Genomic DNA, 21,839 nt, shown 5'->3' on the forward strand with positions numbered 1-21,839 from the left:
CGAAATATGAATATTTGAAAATTTTGTCTCACACATATGTCACCTTCTTAGCAGTATGCTAAAGAACACCCGTTACGAAATGTATGCTTTCATCCGGAAAAACTGCTTCAGTTTATAAATGTATGTTGCCCAGTGAGAACAATGTCATGTCTACCTATCTCAAGTGATATTTCTTATGACTCTGGTACCTTTTACTTGTTCGTACCTACGGGATTTCTGAGCTATAAATATTGGCTATCGTAGGCGCAGAAGAGAGACTTCCTGAACTGTGGACTGATTAACATATTATTTTATCCTTTATTTGCAGGATATAAAAGTGGCGACGAGGATCATGGAAATGTGTATTGGCGATTATCGTTTTTCTTTGAGGTGTTCTTCAGAGCTGACGAAATTGTCGTATATTGTAAACATAGTTGTTCTTTTGTGAAGCGATTGCTATATTGATATGAACGAAATTGTTCTTTAGTGTTGACGAAGTTGTCAAATGTAATGTTGAGCAAAGCAGTATGAATCCAATGATTTGAATGTCTTGTTGTAGTCATGAAATAAATACTTTAAATAGCTGTGGAATTTGTTGAGTATATTTTCGATTGTTCGTTGTTGTAACGTGAATGCGGCTTTTTAAAGAGTTGATAGAAAGTTTCTAAAGGGGAAAGGACTGTCATGTGATATTTCTTATGACTCTGGTACCTTTTACTTGTTCGTACCTACGGGATTTCTGAGCTATAAAGAAGAAGAGAGACTTCCTGAACTGTGGACTGATTAACATATTATTTTATTCTTTATTTGCAGGATATAAAAAACAAATGAACAGATTTAGCTGGTGAGCAATCAAATCCACTGTTTTAAGTTGAAAATCGTGTTATTTCCTCTATGTCGATAACTGGTACAAAGAGTGTATGAGAGCCCAATTATGGCGATACTCTGGAGGCGGTTTGTTTACATTTTTTGATCAGTGAAATAAAAGAAGTAAAGCTATTTTACGGGTGACTTCCACGACGGGACGGTTCGGTAAGGCATTATCTTCACGTACTCAATTACTAAGATTTTTCGATCACACGTTCGAAAACGCTCGCAAGCGGAAGATGCTAATTTCATGGTTGAGAGGGGTTTTCAGCGACACTCGATTTTTGAATTTTCCCTCTTTTTTCGTTAAAATTAGGCGCTGGAAAGGTCATGTGAGTTTATTATGCTGTTTTGTATAATAATTTGCATTTTCACTACAATTAGACTTCTTTTCGAAAATTAATTTGCTGCCATGAACCTATTCCAATAAATTGATTTAACATCTATTTAACATATTTTTTTTAGAAAATATTATGAGCAATCACTTCATTACATATTAGCGTTGCATTATCATTCGCTCTGGATGGCGTTTGAATTCATTTCGTGCAAATATTCGATAGTCCACAATTGGTACACTTTTATGTCGAATGCTAGGAACACTATTGCCATAATTGGTACAAAGACAACGCTTTTTTAAATCAATTTTTAGAAGCTTATAGTCAATTTAGTACTAAAACTGTTCAAATCGACAGATTTGCAAGGCTTTAAACGAGTAATTGTCAAATTATCGCTATTTGATATGGTTTGGGGCAAATAAGATTTTTCCAATTCGTATAAAATATGATGTTATTATAAATTCTACAACTGCCTTATTTGCCTGAAATCTTTTGAAAGTTGTAAATAGTAAATGTAATTTTAGTTTGTGAGTGGATGCTTTAATTACAACGTATATCGAAATCTCGTAAATATGTTTAAGAAGCAACACAACTTTCAAGAACAGCTTATGATGTGAAGAAGGGAGAATCTCATTTGAAGTTTTCTAAGCCATAATTCCTCAATACAATTTACATTAAAAAAAAAACATTTTAAATGAAACTGAAAATTCAGAAACGGAATTTACTATTACCATTAAATCAAACGGAATTTACTATTAACTATAACATATTATATCAATAATAGCTACAATTTACATCGTAATCTCGTAAATATTTAATGAACAAATCCTTAAGAAGCAACAAAACAGCTTATGATGAAAAGAAGGGAGAAGTCTTCCAAACCATAATTTTCTGCACAAGTTTTATTAAAAAAAAAACTTACTTTATTATCAGTCAATATCAAATATCAAATCTTTACGTCAATAAGCAGTATCTTTCATACATAGTAGAGCTGCTTTTATTGAATGGAATTGTTATTTTATTCTGCGTTCTTCTTCTTTTTTCTAGTTCTAGTTCCGGGGGGAGATTAGGCGCTGTCTGTTCAATTCATATTGATAAAGTTACAAAGGAATGCCTGAGAAGTCGATATTTTTTCAACCTTACGAAAGTCATTTTACCTAGTCCAAGAATTAGAATACTAGAACCACATTACAAAAAACGGATATTCGATACTTACTATGTCAACTGGAGATGGTCCTCAAGAGACCAAAATCAAACAAAATTTGTTAACGCTCTGGCTCGATTATTTCACCTACAATTTTAAACATGAATTATCTGAAAAAAAAATCTAAGGTATGGTCCATTCTGGGGAATGGTACTTTCTGGCGAACGGTTTTCTGGCGAAAGGTACATTCTGGCAAATGGTTTTCTGGCATATGGTACTTTCTGGTGGATGTCATTCTGGCGAATAGTTTTCTGGCGAATGGTTTTCTGGCAAATATCGCACAATCACTAAGAACGATTGAATTTCATTTATCCGCCTAAATTCAAGAAGCGCAAATAATGTACATGTTAATGTTGTAACGGGAAGTAACGACCATTGACTTAATGAGAAAAATAATTTCATCGCAGTAATCCACGGCATGTCAGTGAAAAATAATACCTCTACTATTCTGCCCATAACTGCATATTTGTAACATTCGACAAAAGTAGGCATTGAGTAAATGGGATACCAAGTTTGCATTTTACTGCAGTATGGGAGGAAACTAGAATTTCAAAAAATCACTGAGAATTCAAAAGTGCTTGTTTGATGCTGAAATTTTGAACAACTCATATCGCATATGGGGTGAGCAGTCAGAAAATAATTCTGATAGAAATTTCGTTGGTACTGCATTATGAGGCTCATGTATAATCTCAATGTGACTGTTTTGCGGTTACAATTGCCAATGTGACAAAACAACTTGGTATTTTTTTCAAATTTTCTAGAACAATCTCACAGATTTCAGTAAGTTGATCGAAAGTATTTGTCATTAGATGACTCTCCCCGGTATTAACCCGAAATTTTCAAAAATGTCGAATGTGACTGATATGCAGTTATGGGCAGTATTGGTACACTGCTCCTTTAGTTGCGGTATATTTTTAATTTGTGTTCCTGTGAAAGGTATTCAACGAGCTAGCTTATGTAAGATTAGATGAAAATTTATTACATTTGTTATCAAATCCATGTGTTTAAAGTGACTGATATTCAAAATGGTGCGCAACAAAACAACGTCCATTAATTACGTAAGGGTTTATGGGGGGAGGGGGGGTTTGAGATATCTTACGCGCTATACAATTTATTTTTAATTTTCATGCAAAAAATCATATTATAGGGGGAGGGGGTGTTGAAAAATCCCAAAAATCGCCCTACGTAATAAATGAACCGACCCCAACATAAAAACCGTTCATGTGATAGCATATAACGCAAGCCCATGATAGGCAGTTCAATGTAAGCGGTATTCCTTAAATTTACACTGTTTCAATAGTTATTGGCACTTAGCTGATAATTTTTCCATTTTGAATTTTTCTCTTAATGATAGGCTGTTCTTTCAACTTGTTTCCCAACATTTCGCAATTAGTTAATTAGGTAAAACGATAATTCTTCCATAATACTTAGCGTGACATAAAGGATTGTAACTACAATAAGCCTGTTGAGCTCTGTTACGGTAGGCTAATGATAGAATCTGCCCTACATAACACTGTTCGACAAAAAAAGTCGATCTGAATGCACAGAGACCGGACAACCCGGGCTTGAAAGTATAAAAATAAACAAACATAATGGCGTTTTCAGAATGTTCGTGTCTGCCCCAGGTCATTTTTAAAATATACTTGAACTTTTTGCATTTTTTATTTAAAAATCTAATCTAATCAATAAACCGACACAGTGTTTTATATTCAGGACAGCGGAATTCATGTGCCATATAATGTTTTAAACATTAAGTCCAATATGAAGAGTTGTAATAAGATTTGCAGGAAGCCCTCCCCCTTTTTTTGCACTCTCCCATTTTTAAAGTATCGCAAATGATGGAATATTTGATGTACAGGGGGTTGTCAAAATAACTGGGACAGGCAAAAATTGGGCCAACTTTGGAATGCTGTAACTTTGACAAAAATTGACCTATTTCAATTCTTTAAGAAGTAATGGACGGGTCAACTAATCTAGTTTTGAGGTGCATCCACGGAGATGAACTATGACCACCGGATACCGGTGATAATCCGGAAGCATGTCTTATGCAGTAAAATTATGACATGTTTTTAGCAAAGGTCTCGGCTAAAAATTCAAAATTTTATTACACATGAAGATAGAAGATCAAATTCTGAAGCGATTGGTGCGCCAAGTATTAAGATCGATCCAGAAACAACTAAGATGGCCATTTCCCCGGAATCGGTGCCGGTAGTGGATCCGAATTGGGATCAAACAATTTATTCACTCAAAATATGTCGCGCAATATTGTTTTCTCCCTAGCTTATCTTAAAATACCCTATTATAAATTGAGAAAGAGTCTTGTACAGATTTGGCCACTCATGGCGCCGCCAAGTGCCCCGGGGAACCTTGCATAGGGGACATTTCGATTTCGACACCAAAGCATATCATGCGACGGCTCATTCTTCATGTCTTATCGTAAATAGAGCAACTGTAGACTCAAAACGGATAGTTGACTACAGTGACTACTTCCGGGACCACCGGATGTCCCCGAGGGAACCTGTAATTAGGGACAATTGAAATTGAACTCCAATACATATCGTGCGACGGTTCATTTTTCATGTCTCGTGCTAAATAGGGCTAATGTAGACCTAAAATGGATAATTGACTACAGTGGCCACTTTTGGGACCACCGGAATTTGCCGGAGGAACCTGTCATTGGAGACATTTCTGTTCTTACACCAAAACATATCATGCGACGGCTCTTTCTTCATGCCTTGTCGTAAATAAAGTAACTGTAGACTCAAAATGGGAATTTATTTGAATTGGTAACTTTTGGAACCACCGGGTGTCTCCTAGGGAACCTATGATCGGGGACAATTGGAATTGAGCTCCAATACTCATCGTGCAACGGCTCATTCTCCATGTCTAGTCATGAATAGATCAACTTTAGACCGAAAATGTTCCCTAAGGAACCTATCATTGGGGACATTTCGATTTTGACACCAAAACATATCATGCGACAGTTCGTTCTTCATGTCTTGTCGTAAATAGGGCAACTGTAGACTCAATGTGTATATTTAAATATTGTGGCCACTTTTGAGACCACCGGATGTTCCAGAGGGAACCTGTAATTAGGGAAAATTGAAATTGAACTCCAATACATATCGTGCGACGGTTCATTTTTTATGTCTCGTGCTAAATAGGGCTATTGTAGACCTTAAGTGGATATTTGACTACAGTGGCCACTTTTAAGACCACCGGAATTTCCCGGAGGAATCTGTCATTGGGGACATCACAACCTCCCTCAGGGATATCCGGTGGTCACAAAAGTGGCCACTGTAGTCAAATATCCACTTAAGGTCTACAATAGCCCTATTTAGCACAAGACATGAAAAATGAACCATCGCACGATATGTATTGGAGTTCAATTTCAATTGCCCTAATTACAGGTTCCCTCTGGAACATCCGGTGGTCCCGGAAGTAGTCACTGTAGTCAACTACCCGTTTTGAGTCTACAGTTGCCCTATTTACGACAAGACATGAAGAATGAGCCGTCGCATAATATGCTTTGGTGTCAAAATCGAAATGTCCCCTATGCAAGGTTCCCTCGGGGCACTTTGCGGCGCCATGAGTGGTCAAATCTGTACAAGACTCTTTTTTAATTTATAATATGATATTTTATGATAAGCTAGGGAGAAAACAATATTGCGCGACATATTTTGAGTGAATAAATTGTTTGATCCCAATTCGGATCCACTACCGGCACCGATTCCGGGGAAATGGCCATATCTTGGTTGTTTCTGGATCGATCTTAATACTTGGCGCACCAATCGCTTCAGAATTTGATCTTCTATCTCCATGTGTAGTAAAATTTTGAATTTTTAGCCGAGACCTTTACTAAAAACATGTCATAATTTTACTGCATAAGACATGCTTCCGGAAATCCGGATTATCACCGGTATCCGGTGGTCATAGTTCATCTCCGTGGATTCACCTCAAAACTAGATTAGTTGACCCGTCCTAAAGAATCCTAAAGAAAACCCGTCTTAAAGAATTGAAATCGGTCAATTTTTGTCAAAGTTACAGCTTTCCAAAGTTGGCCCAATTTTTGCCTGTCCCAGTTATTTTGACAACCCCCTGTATATCAAATATTCCATCATTTGCGATACTTTAAAAATGGGGAGGGTGCAAAAAAAGGGGGAGGGCTTCCTGCAAATCTTATTACAGCTCTTCATATTGGACTTAACGTTTTAAACATTATATGGCACATGAATTCCACTGTCCTGAATATAAAACACTGTGTCGGTTTATTGATTAGATTAGATTTTTAAATAAAAATGCAAAAAGTTCAAGTATATTTTAAATATGACCTGGGGCAGACACGAACATTCTGAAAACGCCATTATTTTTGTTTATTTTTATACTTTCAAGCCCGGGTTGTCCGGTCTCTGTGCATTCAGATCGACTTTTTTTGTCGAACAGTGTAATTAAACATCGAGTTTTCTTTCTAGATACCTTTAAAAAGACCCAAATTCATGCTTCTTTATTAATTTTCTGACAATCTATATCAGTTTTCAGGATAAATATATTTTTCATGTCTTCATTAGAAACAATTTTGCCAAAAATGACATAGAACAAACAGCCGAAAACATCAAATAAAGTGACCATGTTAATGATGAATACTCAAAATGCTAATAATCACTACTTAAATAGAAGAAAAAAATACTGTTCAATGAAAGATCTTTATCAAGAGTAGATCGAAAGCATTGAAAATGTTAGATCAACACATTAAAATATGTAATATTTGCATTTATAATACAATTTTGAAGGCATAGCATAAAATTACCAGAAAAAAATCTGGTTAAAGTTTTAATAGCTCTGTAATTTTTATTAATATATTTATCTATGAAGAACAGCCTTCTAATTAAAGAAGGAAAAAATCCTGTTGAAGTTAGTAGCAGTTGTAAGAATAACAATATTAACACAGCAAAGCTTCAAAGAACTGCATACGATTGTAAGAAGGAGAGCCTAGCTTTAAAATTATCAGCTATTTCAAGTAAATGATTATTAGAGCAATAAAATATGGAAGAACAGCCTATGTTATAAAGAAGCCATATTTATAGAATTGATAACAAGCAACTCTAACGATATCGAACGAAAAAAAAAATCCTAGCACATTTGTCTATGTTTCATGGAACATAATCTACTAACGCGGAAGTAATGATCGAATAATAACCTCGAAACGATGTTCTAATATGTCAGATGCGTCCCAAACAAACTTATAGACTCATTTTTAAATTTTAAATTCCTATGCAGTAAATCAAAATGTCTCTTTTGTGTCACGCCTTTGAATTCTTCAAACAGTTTCAACCAGTCAAACTTTATTTAATAATTTTGTCTTTGCCCATTCAGTCAGTCCGGAAAAACGACATCAAGCACTAGATTTGTTCACCTCTTGAATAATCTTTCAAAACCCACCTTCTACATTTCATACATTTTTATTACGATTCATAGCACTTATTAAAATTGAACTTTTTTTTTCGACATATTTTTAATAGCTGACCTTCCAATAAAAACAGTCATCAATTTCCAATCCAAATATCTCGCCTGTCGTTTTATTAAATCATTCATAAGATAATCATTAATTTAAAGCCCAAGGGGGATCTGAAAACCCGAAAAATAAATTACCACGTGGTTAATGGATAGTACAGTGAAGCAAATTATGAAATTTTGGCTCCCTTATGCTAAAACGATTTTTATTATGGTTATTAGCATCTTCCCAAAGTTTGAAATGATTCGTGAAAAATTTGACTGTAGTTTGTAGTTTATATGGAAATTAGTATGGAAAATGAACACTATTTGTTTTCAGCCCACTATCCCTCAGTCATAATATTTTAGGGATATGAACAATATAACAGTGGATAGTGAACAGTCTCAGGTGAACAGCATAAACTGGGTTTGCATGTAACATGCTTTATCAACTATTCGGGAGGCAACAGTGCACGCACAGTGCTCCAATTACCGTTATTATCAAATAAAATATACCATCCAAACGGCAGTCGGCAGTTGATTACTGACGTTGTTCTGCACCTCTGCCGAATTTGAAAAAAATCCTTAGTCAGAATTTTGAGTTACGCCCTTTTGAAGTTTATATGATAGAAATCACATGAAATATGCCAGTTTAACTTGTTTAAACAAACAAATTACAATAAAATTTTGTAGTTTTAATTTTTTATAAGGTTTAAGATATTAAAAAATACATTTTTCTAAAAAAAAATTCGACCTACATTTGAAAAGGGCCAATGCTATGTTTAGTTATTACTAATAAGCCAATACACGAAAAATGATATCTACCAAATTAACGCCTGGTAGTGATTTGAGAAAATTGCAAAGCATTCAAAAATATATGAAAATTTTTTGGACAGGATATGCAGATACGCCCTTTTGAAATGTATGGAAAGAATATGGAATATGGAATACGGTGGATTCTGCTCCATCTATAATCAACGGTTAGCTAGGTGTATACATGATCATTACACTTTTGTGGTTGTTCTTATATCATTCAATTTAGCAAGTTGCATAGAAGAAATGATTCAAATATTACAGGCCTGCCCAACCTTTTTGGCTCTTTTTCGACATAATGGTTGGTGCGTTCACAAGAATAGACCAATATGAACAAAATTAGTCTCAAATGAATGCTTTGTAGTATATCTGTCTAATCCATGCTGAAAATTTTAAATTTGTATCAAACTTTTCGCTAGCGATGCAAGTATAGGTAAAAATCAGTCCGGCCCGCGGGCTGGATCATTTTTTGGACTTAATTGCATCGGAAGCAAATATGTTGATATAAGTTTTTAACATGCATGGATTAGACAAATATACTACCAAGCTGCTTTCATTTGAGACTTATTTTGTTCATATCGGTCTATTATTGCGAACGCATTAACCATCTATGTCGAAAAAGAGCCAATAAGGTTGGGCAGACCTGAAATATATTGTAACGCAGAATTTTCCAATTTGAGACCCCCTTTCCTCCCCCACGTTACAATTTTTGTATGAAAAATGTATGAACCGTAACACTAGCGAATCCCCTCGTTATGTAATATTTGAACGATTCCAAATTTACACGTACACATATTGTCTATACTGACATTGAAAAAGGACCAAAGTATAATTGAAATATACACTATTCAATATAGCTGAACAATGACTGTATCAAATTTGACCGAAACACTCGAACATCACTTATCTGTATCTATATTATACATCTGTGTTCTATTCCATTCTTTTTAATTCCTTTCTATTCTAATGTGTTCTATTCTATTCAATTATACTCTACTTAAGTTTATTCTACTCTGATCCACCCTAATTGTTTTTATACATATTTTTACAAATGGACACTGTATTAATTAATAACTGCACGCAAAAGATTCGAACGGTAGGTACACTTTCGATATTTGTACGGCTTTTTAGCGCTCCCAGCTCTGTAAAAAATTGCGAGGACTAGGCTGACATAATGAGCTGGCGTCGGAGTCTGTGCATAGCGCTGTTTCACAGACCTGTCAGCGCTATAAAGTCGAACAAACATCGAAAGTGTACCGTTCAATTCTTTTGCGCGCAGTTGTTCATTACAACATTGGCATTAGTAAACATATGTATAAGAACAAGTGGGGTGGATCAGAATAGAATAAATTTAAGTAGAGTAGAATTAAATCGAATAGAACAGATTAGAGTAGAAAAGAATTAAATGGAATTGAATAGAATGTAGAATATATAATTGTGTGGATACAGATATGTTATGTTCGAATGATGCGATCAACTTTGATGTTCTGCTATATTGATGTGTATATATTTCAAATATCTTTGGCTCTTTTCTAATGTCAATCTAGACATAATGTGTACGTGTAAATTTTATGCAACTTGCTAAATTGAATGAAATAAGAACAACCGCAAAGGTGCAATGATTATGTATGCACCTAACTGTTGATTATAGATGTAACGGAATTCACCATGCAATATTCTTTCCATACACTTCAAAAGGGCGTATCTGCATATCCTGTCCAAGAACTATTCATTCATATTTGAATGCTTTGGACAATTTCCTAAAATCCTGATAGCGTTAGATTGTTAGCTATAACTGTTCGTGTTGGTTGATAAGTAATAACCAAACATAGCATTGGCCCTCTTCAAATGTCGGTCTAGAAAGGAAAATGTGTATTTCAATATCTAAAACCAGATAAAAAATCAAAACTACATTTTTTTGTATAATCTTTTTGTTTAAACAAGGAAAAATGGCATATTGTATGTGATTTCTATCATATAAACTTCAAAAGGGCGTAACTCAAAATTCTGACTAAGGATTTTTTTCAAAATTGGCCCAGAGGTGCAGAACAACGTCAGGAATCAACTGATGACTGCCATATGAATGGTATATTTTATTTGATAATAACGGTTATTGGAGCACCGTGTGCACTGCAGTGGTGATCCAGGCGGGAAGAATAGATGAATGTAATCCAGGCTACTATGTTCTACAGCAAAAAAGCTGTGTTACTCTGAAGGCAAATTTAATGATCATCTTAGCTTGATTTAGATTTTGTTACCAATAATAACAAATTATCCTTACGTCCCATCAAAATGTGGTCTTCGCCAAAGTTGAAACTGAAAGGATTTCACATGAGAAGAGATTGTTCACGTTCTCATAAATCATTATGACGATCAGTTAGAGGACGGAACAGAAAAGGTTTGCTTTTCATTTTTTTCCATATACACAAAATTTCTTCGAACTGACATCAAATTTTGGGAGAATAACTTTCAACATAATTGACGCCCTTTAAGCATGAAGCAGCAAAAACTTCGAAATTCAGTATTCCTTTAAATACAAATAAACCAAATAGAAGCATTCAAATAAAAACGGATCAAAAAGCATAGCAAAAATAAAATAAGAGAATAGCTTTAAAAAACAGAGCAAAAAAATGCGCATACTCAGAACGGGTAGGAATAACAAAAATTTCGTGGCATTTTCCCACCACTCATGAAAAGTTAAAAGTAAGGTTTCGTAGGATCAATGCACGAACACATTTTTCAGATACCTAATATGGGTCAACTTGTTAACCAAGTATTTGGCAGACGATGAGTATCGACCTGCACTAGTGTGTTGTTAATTTGTGGTATTTCCCGTAAAAGGTGCGTGCAAAATTACCATCCATTGTATCAAATTAGCTTTCTTGCTCTTAAAATTCCTATTCTATTGATCTCTCTACATATGCTCTAGAGTCTTGTTATGTGCACCGAGCTTTCCTTCATTTAAGTTTTTCCAGAACATGTCGTAAAGTCTATCTATGTCTTTGCATAGCTGAAGAAAACCTACACTCACACCCTCCAAAGAGTAATGGGATGGGAAAATCCTAACCAAGTGTGAGCTATAATCATCGCGCTTGGTCACATAAACCTGTTGCCCTCGAATCGAATTCGCACTTCGCAGCGTCGACGACGACGACGACGAATCGACGTATGAGTGGCAGTCGAGAAACCCATTCACTTTCCTACGAAGTAAAATAAATAACAGCTTCAATTTAACATTCAAAGCAGGATAACCACAAAGCTATAGAAGCGCCCTTCGCGGTGTAAAAACAACGAAATTGGTGATATATCCTTTTATGGCTGGACCATATCGTTATGTGGGAGAAGCTTGTACCCTCTGCAGAAAGAGTGACTTCACCTGTGCTTAAAGATGCATGCGCTTTCTTCTGGTAGTAGCTTCAGGAGCAGGTTAAGCACTCATATCTACCTTCAGGTGGAAGTCAACATTTCGAAGAGGATTCCATTTACTGCAGCCAGAAAAAGGTGTGAAGAAATAATGTTAAAATTGCTGTAAAATCGTATAAATAAAAATACGTGATGGGACCAATGAGGGCGGGGGAGCCACATCTGCCCGGGGAACGGTTATCACCTGAAGACAGTCGTCATATGCCTTCATGTGCGAGTCAATGCGTGTAACTTGGGACTGGTTCTATGGGACACGGTGTGCATGGAAGGGGATTTTCACCAGGGATCAGTTTCCCCTATACCGACCTGTTGCGTGGCTGGAGGTGGAGAACGTATTAAGCGACGGCTATGCCATCTGAGTTGGTAATGATGGGGGGAGGGTTGGGAGGATAAAGAAACCGATGCTTCGGAATGTGTATTATTTACGATTTGCTTAATAAAATTTTCGAGAGATATATTTAACTCGTGTTCTTCTCGGTGAATTACCTCAGCATATTGACACACTAAAATTTGGCAATCGATTTCAGTAAACGTTTTGCCTAGAATTTGACAGTTGAAATCTTGGCTATTTATATGCCAATGGTTCCAAGATCATTAAGACGTTTCAGTTTATAACCAAAATTGCATTCGGTTTTGACTATCCATTACTATCAAATCTCAGCTGTTAAATTTTAGAGTGCACCAGTTGATTTTTATTTTGGGTAGCAACATCGCTTAAGACGAGTGCAAGGCTCTCTTTCCACATTCATAGGTAGTTAAAAATATAGAAGTGGAACTTTTTTTTCGCAGCTGCTATGAATCAAGACAGAATTAAATTAGAAATTATGAGGAGTCACAAGAAGGCTATGAGAATGTTAATTTAGGAACGGGATTTTCCCATATATAATTGGATTGTTTGATTATAAATGCTAATCAGAAGTGCGACCAAATTCAAAAGCGTGGGTTGGATAAACAATTATTGGCAAAATTTAATCAATATCTTTTATTACTGATTACATAGAGACTTCTTTTAGTAATAAATTGAAAATTTTGTTTCTAGAATTTTCCCAATAACACAGCGTAACAAAAATTACAGTTTTTCGTGACTCAAAGATCAAATTATGTGTCTCTAGTAGATTTGGGATCGCTGAATCTGATATGGCATCTCAGAAATGTCTCTGCGCGTCACTATTTTGTGCTACAGGTCGCCAAAGTTGTATAAAACACTAGTTTAATTCATGTTTACATGAAATTAAATGTATGATTCATCAAACTTTTTAGTGATCTAATCCAGTAAGCATGCAAAACAGGACGTAAACTTTCATTTCAAATATAATTTGGTTGAAATTGGCACGATCAAATTTAGATTAAATTGATTTTTTCAACATGCTTGCAGTCTCCATACAAAACTCTTCATTTTCTTATATGGTACAATACAATACTTTTCTAAATCACAAAAAAGAAATTGGACGTCGAAAGTATTATGAACTTTGCTGATAAGTATTGTCAAATACATTAAGTTTGAATTCTGTGGCAAATTAAGTAAATAAATTGCCATACAAGCTGGGAAAGTTGCATGCAAGTTGGCTGATATAGTCAAATTTTAAATTTTCAACAGCCAATATCTTAAAAACTAGACGTGCTATGATATTTTTGAAAATGGTAATGGATCCTGCAACTCTTAATTAAGTAAATAGCGGTATACCGAATATATTCTGATGCTTGAGACAAAAACGTGTTCCGCAGTGTAATGTATAGACAAATATTCACGAATTCCTGAATAAATTTCTCGAGGACATCTTTCGGGAATATTTTCGCAAGAATTGCAAGAAGTCATGGGCAATCCTTGGAATCATTTCTGGAGATATTGTTTACATTTATAAGGCCAAAATATCATCTAGTCTGGCTTGTCCAAACACCTACCATATCAAACGTGAAATTGCTGGTTGAAGTCTTGAAGAAGTTCTATATAAAAATCTACAAGGGAATCCTAAGAAACGCGCGGCCACGAAGTCCACTGCTATCCGGCATTCTTGCAACATGCCCTGCCCATCGTATCCTTCCAGCTTTGGCCATCTTCTGGATACTGGGTTCGCCGTAGAGTTGGGCGAGCTCGTGATTCATCCTTCGTCTCCACATACCGTTTTCCTGCACACCGCCAAAGACGTTCGAAGACTCCAAGTGCTTGCAGGTCTTCCTCGAGCATCGTCCACGTTTCATGCCCGTAGAGGACTAACGACCTGTCGCGCTTGGCTCCACCTACTAGCATGTACTTTGTCTTGGACGCATTCACCACCAGTCCAACTTTCGCTGCCTCGCGTTTCAGCCGGGTGTACAGGTCTGCCACCTTTTCAAATGTTCGGCCGACAATGTTCATATCATCCGCGAAGCAAACAATTTGACTGGATCTCGTAACAATCGTACCCCGACTGTTCAGCCCGGCTCTCTGCATAACACCTTCTAGTACAATATTGAGCAACAGGCATAAAAGTCCATCACCTTGTCCTAGTCCCCGGCGGGATCCAAACGAACTGGAATGTTCGCCTGAAACCTTTACACAATTTTGCACACCCTCCATCACGCTCTTATCAGTCTCGTGAGCTTCCCGGGAAAGCTGTTCTCGTCCATGATTTTCCATAGCTCTACGCGGTCGATACTATCATATGCCGCCTTGAAATCGATGAAAGGTGATGCGTTGGGATCTGGTATTCACGACATTTTTGGAGGATTTGCCGTACAGTAAAGATCTGGTCCGTTGTCGATCGGCCGTCAATGAAGCCGGCTTGATAACTTCCCACGAACTCGTTTACTAGAGGTGACAGACGACGGAAGATGATCTGGGATAATACTTTGTAGGCCTCATTTAGAATGGTGATTGCTCGAAACTTCTCACAATCTAACTTGTCGCCTTTCTTGTAGATGGGGCATATCACCCCTTCCTCCCATTCCTCCGGTAGCTGTTTTGATTCCCAGATTGTGCCGGCATATCAGCCGGTGCAGACAAATGGCCAGCCTCTCCGGGCCCATATTTATGAGTTCAGCTCCAATACCATCCTTACCAGCAGCTTTGTTGTTCTTGAGCTGGTGAATGGCATCCTTAACAATAGATTACCGTGCACTCTTTTTTCAATACTTAAGCATAAATGTTTTGATCAAACGATAAACGATTTAGCTACGATTTGCTTAATCAAAATATTTTTTTTTCTGGAATGGAGAAACACGAAATATGTTTGAAAAGAACCTATTTTACATTCTATTATTTGAAAATTTTATATAAATATGAGTATATCTCGAAATTGATGCAACCTAGAAAAAAAATTACTTAAGTACTTTTTGATTGCAATTTTTCTGTACTTTCAAATAATCACATAAAAAAATATTTCCATTTTGAAACATTGTGAAATAAATCACATAAGTTGTCCCCTAAAACATATCCAAAAATAAAAAAAAAAAAATCGAAACTGCGTTTCTGGAGAAAATCGATTTAAAAATTTTGTTTTTGAAATAAAAAATAATCTGTAACTTTTTTTACCGTGCATATTTTTCTCCATATAGTAATAATACCTACAACTTTTTAGAAGATTTCAAATCGATCGGACAAACCGTTTTCGACTTACAGTTTTTTAAAGATTTGCCATGCATTTTCCGATACGCTCTTCTCAAAAATAAGGCGAGGTTCAAAATGGCGGTCTGAAGGTGCAAAATGGCATTTTTGGTCATTAAGAATCTGTATGCAAATTTTCAGGCGATACAAAAAATACAAAAAAAAATCAGGTTTGCGAAACGGCGTGGAACCGCTCTCTTTTGATAACAATCAAGCAATGTTGCCATCATGCCAAAATATGGAAACTTGAACGGTTATTTTGGAAAGTTCTCAACCCATGCTTCAACTTTGCCGAATATGTCGAATTAGTATTTCCGCATCTAGACGTTGCATTTTTCAAAAACATTATTATAACCCTGATTTTTTTTACGACCCCCCGATAACGGTCGTAAAAAGAGGTTGGGGTGTAATTGAAAAGGCTGTTTCAGATTTGTTTCAATTTGAACCATAATTAAAGTGGAATTCCATTTTTGGCATGCTACATTTTTGTCTCAAGCACCAAAATACCGCTATTTACTCAATTAAGGGTTGCTGAGTCCATTGCCGTTTTCGAAAATATCATAGCACGTCTAGTTTTTGAGATATTGGCTGTTGAAAATTAAAAAAATAGCTATTTTAGGCAACTTGCATGCAAGTTTGCCAGCTTGTAAGGCAATTTATTTGCTTAATTTGCCACAGTATTCAAACTTTAAGTATATAACAATACTTATCGGCAAAGTTTATAATACTTTCGGTGCGGAAAATATATTTTTTGATGGTTTAAAAAAGTATTGTATTTTCCCATATAAGAGAAACGATGAATTTTGTATGGAGACAGCAAACATGTCGAAAAAATTGGTTAAATCCAAATTTAATCGCACAATTTTAATCAAATTTAATTCAAAATGAAAGTTTAAATGCAAAATAGCATGCTTAGTAATCCACAAAAAAATTTGATAAATTATACTCTAAATTTTATGTAAACATCAATAAAAACAGTGTTTTATACAACTTTGGCGACCTGTTGCTAAAAATTGTGACGTGCAGGAACATTTCGGAAAATGGCATCAGATTCAGCAACCCTAAATCTACTCGAGACACATAATTTGATCCTTGAGACAAGCAAAAATGTCATTTTTGTTACGCAGTGTAATTTATTGGTGAGAAATTGAGACATTAAACAACTTTTTTATAAAATCCCTGTATCATAGTTTATCAAGTGTAATATGAATGTCTTATCCGTTTACTAGAAGGGTATTAGATAACATTGTTATGCGCGGGTTCAATTTTTTCAAACGAATTATTGGTTCTTTGAAAACGTATTTTTTCAAATAGTCACATTATTATGGTGTCACGTTACGAAAATTGCCTTATTTTTGATATTGTAAAATAAATACTTCTTATAGAACTCTTATATTTTGGATTCTCTTCCTACTCGTCAAGATACGTGTTTTCATAAAAAAAGATTTAAAATCGGACTATTCTTCGAAAAGTTACACTAGGTGCAAAGTTTTGGTGTCGCGTTACGTTAAGGCCGCACGGGACGTCATCATAATCACCGTATCCATTTCAAGAAGCAAATCCCAAGAACCACTCCGTATATCGATGCGAAAATGTATCACTATGATTCTATATATGTAGTGCACAACCCAATACATTTTCAGCTTCATCGGTTCACTAAAACTCGAGATTTGCTTCCACAAAGTTTTGATGATTATTGCTAGAGTGAGACGAAAGATAGGGAAAATAACACGGTCTCCCGTGTCGCCTTAATTTTAACCGTAAATTTTCAGGATGAAACTACAAATTTCAAAATGCTTGTTCTCAGCAATGCTACAACCGATTTTCGAAATTTTTAGTAGATGGAAATAGTTATACTAGCTTTCAGCGTTGGAGCCACCCCACTTAAACCCTCCCCGTTTTTGTAAAATGTGGGTATGGGGTCATGCACAAATTACGTCACGCTCTAAGGGGGGGGGGGGTCGAGCCAAGCGTGACAAGCCTTACAAAATTTTCGGAGGACTCATACAAAAAATGTGACAAAGGGGGGGGGGGGGAGGGGGTCAAAAAAGTTGAAATTTAGCGTGACATAATTTGTGTACCATCCCTATGTCTGTGTTCTCTTGTTTTTCACTCAAATCTGATCAAGTAGCTCTGGTTTTTAATAAACTCGTTGGCTAGTGACCCAAATCTTATCAGACAGGTGCCGCTTGGTGCAGGAATAATCTCTCACATATTGTGGAACACTTGGATTCGTAAATAACGTGGTTCTCCAGCGGATAATCCGGAATATCCGTAAAAATGGTCAATTCATGAAAATAATCCAAGACAGTTTTTTTTGGCAAACTCATCAGAACTCTTTATTACAAAACGCAATAGGTTATTTGAATTGTTCATGGACCTAGGTGGTCACAATAATGGCCTCTGGAATATCCGGAACATCCGTAAAAATGGTCATTCCGTGAAAATCATCCTAGATCACTGCGCTTTTTTTTTAAACATATCAGAAATCAATTACTAAACATAACGGATGATTAGGATTGTTCTTGGATATAGGTGGCCACTATAAAGCCCTTAATCCTCCTGGAGCAACCGTTAATAATGGTCATCTCGTAAAAGTCAGCTTAAGGACATATAGGAAGGAATCCCTGTCATGGCAGTGAAAATGGCTTTCTCACACATACAAACACATTTCTGGAAGTCCACAATATATCTCAAAATAATTCACTTACCTACATTAAGTTCACTCCCAAATTGCTAACGAGACATCAGAACACTATTACCTTACGATTTCCGAAGTTTTAACACCAGTAGCTGGTGTAAATTTCATGAACCGTGCTAATTTTCAACACGGACGTTTAACTTTGTTACAATTGTTTACACTTATGATCCTGCGAACGAAGAACACTTTTCGCCGAATTTTACCACTTTCGCTAAACGTAGAACCTCCAACACAGTTTACTTTCACTACTTGTTAATTAAAGAATAATTACTGGTGGATTTCTTATGAAAACAACTTAAAATTTCACCAAACCGTGCTAAAAACAATCACTTGATCACATCATTTCGTTTTTTTTATTTTTCTAATTTTACGCCGGCTACTCGCTTGCAAGGCTGTCAGATACGTTAATGATTACGTACGACATCAAGCAATCTTATTTAGTCGAAGGGGAAAAGACTCAAATTGAAGTAGCGATTACTGGCAACAACGTCTTATCAATTATAATTTCACTATTACCAACAAATAGGAGAATATTTTATGTGTACCACTACTTTTATACAGTTATTAGTGGATTCAAAGGAGTTTCACCTTAAGTAGACACGTAGTTTTTTTCAAATCTTCTGGATGTCTTGTTATGACATTTATCTATGTTGACATTCATCCTTTACGTTGTATAATAATGAATTTGATTAATTTTGCAATAAACTTCGGTGATCAAGATGGTCTTTAATTTCAATACAAATTATACTTCTTCTTCTTCTTCCTGGTGTTATGTCCTCACTGGGATAGAGCCTTCTCAGCTTAGTGTTCTGATGAGCACTTCCACAGTTATTAACTGACAGCTTTCTTTAAAAAAAGTTGCCATTTTCGCATTCGTATATCGTGTGGCAGGTACGATTATACTCTATGCCCAGGGAGGTCAAGGAAATTTCCATTACGAAAAGATCGTGGACCGACCGGGAATCGAACCCAGACACCTTCAGCATGGCTTTGCTTTGTAGCCGCGGACTCTAACCACTCGGCTAAGAAAGGCCCCGAATTATACATAAGTTCTATAATTATGATTTTTTACGTGTTAAAATGATAGTCTTGGATGATTTTTATGCCCAGTTTTGCGGATCTTTCCAAGGGAGTTGTAGTGGTCCATAGGCAGTCCGGATTGGATGATTTTATAAATTGATAATTTTTATGAATATTGCGGATTTTCCAGTGATCCATGTTGTTTACCATTGAAGCCAAGCAGTCCCCAACACATGTGAGGCTATCTTTTCACTGACCGGCACCTTTCTGATAAGATTTGGGTCGCTTCTTAAAACCAGACCTAAAACCAAAGCTATTTGATTAGCTTTGTGCAAAATATAAAAAAAAGAAACATAGGTATTTACCTCTCACAAAAACGTGAAAGGTTTCAGAAGAATTGCGCCAACGCTTAAATCTGGTACAACTATTTCCTTTCAATGAAAGCTCAAACAATCGGTTGAATAATTGAGGAACTGAATTTTATGAGTTAAAGTGTATTCACAGTTTTGCCTAATAATCTGATTTAATAACTCTTCTGTGCGGCAGAATTCCATGATATTCAGATCACTATTTTGAGACCATAAATGACCTTAACAATTTTGCTAAAAGATGATCCTTAAAATACTACATGGCTACGTTGAAATTTTATTGGCCCAATATCTGGATCAATTACACCCCTGTGCCACAAAATTCTGTATCCTTCAGACCACCATTAGTAAATCAAAAACACCTGCACACGCTTTGTCTGAACCAGCAGATTATAAAAATCGAATGTACATCGGATATTGTCATCATCTTCAAAAAAGATCAAAGGAACGGTTAAAAAATGTAACCCAAAAAAAGTGCAATTATCCCACTGTACAGCAGCTCTACATATTTTTCGTCCGATCATTAGGAAGCTTTTATGTTCGTCTACAAATTTCTTAAAATAATTTATTGAATCTTTTTCATAATTTTACCCATTTATCAGATCCATTAACTCCACTGTGTTATTGAATTTTGGGTAGTAACGACAGCAATAAACGTATGCTTGTCGACTTAGCCGAAAGCATACTTTTAAAAGTACATCGTTGAAAGGTTTACATAATTTTATTTCACAATCAAATTCAATCACAGAAATATCTAAATATTATTGCTAAGAATTTAGTCAAATTTATATGGTGACCACATCTACGCTTCTATAAAGCACGACATTCTCAGAGGGTTTCACAGAAACATTAAATTAATTTTAACCAGTGTCGGATCTAATTACCCCACTGTGAGGCAGAATGTCGATTGTATTAAACAAATAACAATACTAGATATACATTTTTTCTGAAACCTGAAAACAACATTATCGATTTTATCAATAAAAATAAAAAAATGCTTTTTGCGTAACGCGACACCATTTGCAGAACCCTGTTGGAAGATAAACGTAACGCGGCGCTCATAAAATGAAATCAATGATTTCTGCAATTATTCAATATTTCCTTCCAGTTTGAAGTCACACTCTGATTCTTATCAATACATAGAAGGATTGCCTAGAAAAAACCCGGATTGTAAAAATTTTAGCAGAGCAGATATAGGCGATTATAGAGTGATGTTTAAAAAAGTGCATTTCAGCGATGGTGTCGCGTTACGAAATGCAACAGCTTTCAGTTACCATATATACAGTGTTATGTTTCAAAATGAATGTCACAACACCAAGTACATTTAATATGCAAAATATAAAGGCTGTTTAATAACATGGTCACAAGGCATATTTCCGAGAACAGGCCTCATTTGATAATGAAAGTCGTTTCCTCGTGGTGTCGCGTTACGTTGGAATGTGTCAAGTATCAACAAAAGAGCAACAAATATTCTATGACTCACACAGAGCTTTTATCATAAATTTCGTCTCGCTTCTTCAGCTCACTGTTCTTTTCATAGTAGAATCACATGGATTGTGTATGTAAAACCATAACAATAGCGGTAAACCAATAAAACGTCTTGTCTATTAACTTTTTATAAAGTAAATTGAACATTTAAAGTAAATTCGTATTCAAGTAAATTTCAGAAGTGCTAACATACAATCCATAACCTACTAGGTGAAAAGAGAAATAAACGACCCCCGGTAATAGTGTTTGTCTATGTGCTCTTGATGGTTCAAACTGCGCTGATAATGTTAGATAAATTGGTCAGCAATAACTTTGAAACACCTTAACAACGGTTTTTTTAACCACCTTGATACGCCGTTTATAGCGCCATCACAACGAATGCGAACACAGTCTAAACTACACCTTATTCTCAATAAGGATATTAAAGAGGTTCTGATGATCTCTAGCTGGGTCTAGAATTTTTCTAAATGGATTCCAGAGGATCCTTATGGAATCCTATGTTCTTATGGTGGGCTTCTTTGAATTTACAGCAAAATCTTGAGGATTCTGAATATATTTCCAGAGGAAT

The 21,839-nt window shown here is 35.8% G+C and overlaps 1 protein-coding gene across 1 annotated transcript in view; it reads right to left on the reverse strand.

Annotated features, from left to right (window-relative positions):
- LOC5575249 (RYamide neuropeptides) overlaps positions 1 to 21,839 on the reverse strand; it is a 100,449-nt gene that overhangs the window by 75,014 nt on the left and 3,596 nt on the right. The gene's annotated exons all lie outside the window — the stretch shown is intronic.

Source organism: Aedes aegypti, chromosome 2 (assembly GCF_002204515.2).
Source record: "Aedes aegypti strain LVP_AGWG chromosome 2, AaegL5.0 Primary Assembly, whole genome shotgun sequence".
In the NCBI taxonomy this organism is placed as follows: Eukaryota; Metazoa; Arthropoda; class Insecta; order Diptera; family Culicidae; genus Aedes; species Aedes aegypti.